We start from the raw sequence: 4,101 nt of genomic DNA, 5'->3' as shown, positions 1-4,101 counted from the left end.
GAGGTCCGGTTGGGGAGTTACGGAACGATCTCATATCGCATAATCTTATTAACTGTTTATCTCCTGAACTGCATCTTTCTTTACCACGTTATTCAGCGCCAATCCCGCAGTGCAGTCAATTTCACTGGTTAAGGTTAGGGTCAGGTGTGGGGTAGGTTTAGGGGTTAGCATTTTTTGTAGCATAGTGTAGGAAATCAACACTTTAATTGACACAACCAATAAAATCTTTAGAATCAGCTGTGGGGCAGAGTTTGCACTGAAGTGGATAGGAGGAAAAAGTGCGCATGCGTGTCATGTGCCTGTCTGCCAATGGGAGGAAGCTACGCCCTATTTTGGAGCTCCCACCCCGTTTTGGAGTTCCCGCACCCATTTGGAGATCTCCAGGCTGCAGTTATACCCTTCTCGGAAAATGAGCCTATTTTCAAAAATAGTGGAGTGTTCCTTTAAAGTCAGAAATCAGATACTTGTTGTAAAATTTACATTTCAATTCCACCTATCAATTCCTGTGTGTGCATCTTTTTTTTTTTTTTAGGTGGTGAAAAGGGCTGTTAAAAATGTTTTTGTCTTTGAATCGTTCAATCAAGAGATTCATTCAAAAACACTGATTCATCCAGTAATGAAACAAGTAAATCTAGAGTGAGTAATTGAATCAAGAATTCCATTCATAAATTTAATTCCATTCTAATATTTTTTCTTCAGAATTGTGAAAGAACTACAACCTCCATTACAAAAAAATCTCAATATATCCAGAATTATGCAGCTCTATTTTGCACACAAACAGCTCTTAATCGAGTCCAGTTTTTATGTAGCCGGCTGATTTTTGTTTATGGTAATCAGCAGCAATTAAATGTTTTGCAAAAAGAGACACAGAATAAATATGTTTGATATCTAAATGTCTAAAACATTTTTTAACCACATTGGAATCGAAACTGGGAATCGATAAGAATCGGAATCGATAAGCAGAATCGGAATCGGAATTGATCAAATTCAAACGATACCCAACCCTAAGCAAGTAGCCTAATTGGAATTGCCACTAAAAAAAACAAAGCAGACAGGTGAAGATAAATATAAAGCAACACTTTCTAATTCTAAGTATATCTTTAGGCTACTTGCTTCTTTACATTATTCTTTACTAAAACAAACTCTTTTGTGGAATTAAACTTAACTCTTTAACCACCCAAACACCAGGACATCATTTAGCGCACCAGTATCTGCACAACTCGTTCATCCCATCTGTGCATCTGAATGAACAGAGAGCAACAAGTTTGCGTATGCAGAAATCTAAACTAAGGAGGTTTCACAAGGCTTTGGTTTCATGAGTATGTAATGCTCACTAAAGCTTAAGTAGTTCCGAAACTTTATATCGGATAGCTAATTAGCTATCACAAACGGTAAGCAGCTAGCCAAATGAAAATGACAGCAAATGATAATAATAATAAAATAAAGAAAAAAACAAGCAAAATAACCAATAAACGCAAAATAACGAGAAAAAAAAAACTTACCTTAATTTGGGCTGTAATATTTCCAAACTCCTGCGACCGTATTTGACTTCGGTGTTTGTTATTTGGGCTTTAAAGCATATATTCTCTTCGGCGTGACTTGGTCTTCTAGTTTTAACTGTTTTAACTAACTCCCGCGGGTCATCAAGCCTGTTATCTGTCAGTGAGGCGGAGAGCTGGACTGGTTTCCACGCCGAGGAAATGAGCGCATACAGGAGCGCGGGTTTGGGTGGGTTGAACAGTGCCACAACTTCAGCCAACCGGCCGCTCTCATACAGTGATGCGCACTCAGTGTGTGCTACTTATTGCACAACACATTAAAGAAACGATTTCTGACAGAGTTGAAGTTCCATGATTTAATGATTTTCAACACGCCTTCAACTGCAATCAAGCAAATGAAGCGGTTTCTCCAAAAGTGGATTTCAAATTCCTGCTCTGATGCCCTGACAAAAAAGTCACCATCGTAACCGTAAATTTTCCGCCAAAATACCATTTGCTAGTTACTGTAATCACAATAAATGAATGTTGCTATATTTGTGCTTTTCAGATAGGCTACTTCTATTTTCTATTTCTATTTACCTTCCAAATGGGAAACTTTACAAAAAGAAAATTATGAAAAATGTTAATTAGTTAGCAAATATAGGCTAATAATTACGTGTTATTTTAACCATTTGCACACTGTACATGTAACAAAAAAAAAGTAGGCTAAACGGTTTTAATTTTATAATTTTATTAATAATCACTGGAACTTTTCTTCACAATCTACAGTCATATATCAAGTAAATGAGGATGTTTTGTGGGAACAGATAATTATCAGTTAGACAAGTTTAACTCTGAGGAATGTAATACCCAAAGGTGAATGAAATTCATCCAAGATCTAATGAATCATTAGGTGTTAATATCAGTTTTGCTTGTCAAACCCTATTTAATAAGAAACGTAATTTCTTTGAAGTTGAGAGCAAAAGACTGCCTCTTTCAACAAGCTGATGGAGGGGAAAATGCAATGCAATTTAAAAAAATCTTATAAATATTTCAAAAGGTCAAACTTTTTGTTACATTATTCCATTCTCTCAGCTATTTAGATATTCATCATTGATACTTTGTCTTTTTCAGTTTGATCAGCTCTCTAACAACAATGAGGACCTGTTTAACAGCAGTTAACTCAATGTAGCTTGTATTTTACTTCCACGTTTGAGGTTGTAGAGATGCACATAGCTGTGGCTTCATAAGAATAGCACTTTCTGAGGAGACAGTCTGTCGCATTAAAGAGATTCACTCAGATGCACAGAGAAAGCTGCAGGCAGGACGTTATAGTCTGCAAGGGGACATCAGTGATTACATTAAAATGCACCCTAACGTTATAGACAGTAGAGAGCTACATAATCTAATATGAAGAGTACTACTTTTCTTCATCATGATTTATGGATATGCTCATTTAATTCATGTAATGCTGAGCTATAGAAAGCACGGTTTTGCTCATGATGATGCTGTGTTTCAGGTCTGTTTCCTATTTACCATTGGCAACCTGCGCTGTTATTCATTTCAGCATTAAGTTAATTCTACTGCCAGCACCCACTCACTGACTACAGCTGGAGGAATGAGAACAGAAACTGGTAGATTTTCTGAAGACAATCAAGGAAAAACATTTTCCTGATGCTAAAGGGCACTAATTATATTTTTAAAATGAGGTACAATGTCAGTATGGATACTTTTAGTTTAACAGTGACAGTGCCCCATCCACTCCATCACGTACAGATCTTTTAGTATGATGGACTGTCCGCTTTTCTCACTTTTTCTCATCTTACTGTCAGCTGTCCTGTTCATCATTTTTGTCTGAAATGTATATGAAGCTGGTCAGTAAAGCTACACCGTGGATGGATGCAATGCAGTGATGTAAGGAATATGTCTGTGCATATTCTTGTACCATGAACAATTTGCGTTCTCTTTTCTCTCTCTTTCCATTCTCTTTTCACTCTAATGGAATGCCCCGTGCTTTGGGTTCACTGTCCAGTAGGGGGTTTATGGGCTGCTGCCCCCTTCTTGCTCCTCTAATAACAAACACAGGAAGCTGCTGTCGCTGGACAAGGGCAGAAAGTGAACAAAAAAAGATGAACAGAGTTTCTTAGACTTATTATGTTAAAACGTGAATTTAGACCTGCGTTTTATTTTTGTACATGGTGCTTTTGACTATACTGTATATATGAATCTACATTTATATGTGTAGCGAATCAGCTCATAAGGGAAATATGAATAATTAATCATAACAAGTTATAATTAATTATAAATATTTAGATCCGCTGTAGATATTTACTTGACCTCTCAGGGTCAACTGTCTTGTCAATTCTAAGAACGTTAATTTCCTGGTTAAGGGAAATAACTTTCTTACTGTACAATTCTACAAAGAGCTTGTAGCATAAATCTGCATGATTAAGTGGCTCCAGTGATGAGCAAACAATGAACAACGTCAAGTGTGATACAAATAAGACTTTATTAACTACATAAACACTTAAACTAGTCTAACATACTACATAAACACTTAAACTAGTCCAACGTACTACATAAACACTTAAACTGGTCTAACATACACACACACACACACACA

General features: G+C 36.5%; 1 protein-coding gene across 1 annotated transcript in view; it reads right to left on the bottom strand.

Moving 5' to 3' along the window:
* LOC107672034 (biglycan-like) overlaps positions 1–1,777 on the bottom strand; it is a 28,876-nt gene extending 27,099 nt beyond the window's left edge. The window contains exon 1 of the mRNA XM_016465108.1: positions 1,503–1,777. The gene's annotated coding sequence lies outside the window, so the exon portion shown is untranslated. The remainder of the gene's footprint in view (positions 1–1,502) is intronic.
* Between the last annotated feature and the right edge of the window lie 2,324 nt (positions 1,778–4,101).

This window comes from Sinocyclocheilus anshuiensis, unplaced genomic scaffold, assembly GCF_001515605.1.
Source record: "Sinocyclocheilus anshuiensis isolate Anshui unplaced genomic scaffold, SAMN03320099.WGS_v1.1 scaffold1053, whole genome shotgun sequence".
In the NCBI taxonomy this organism is placed as follows: Eukaryota; Metazoa; Chordata; class Actinopteri; order Cypriniformes; family Cyprinidae; genus Sinocyclocheilus; species Sinocyclocheilus anshuiensis.
This window is presented reverse-complemented; position numbering and strand designations above follow the sequence as displayed.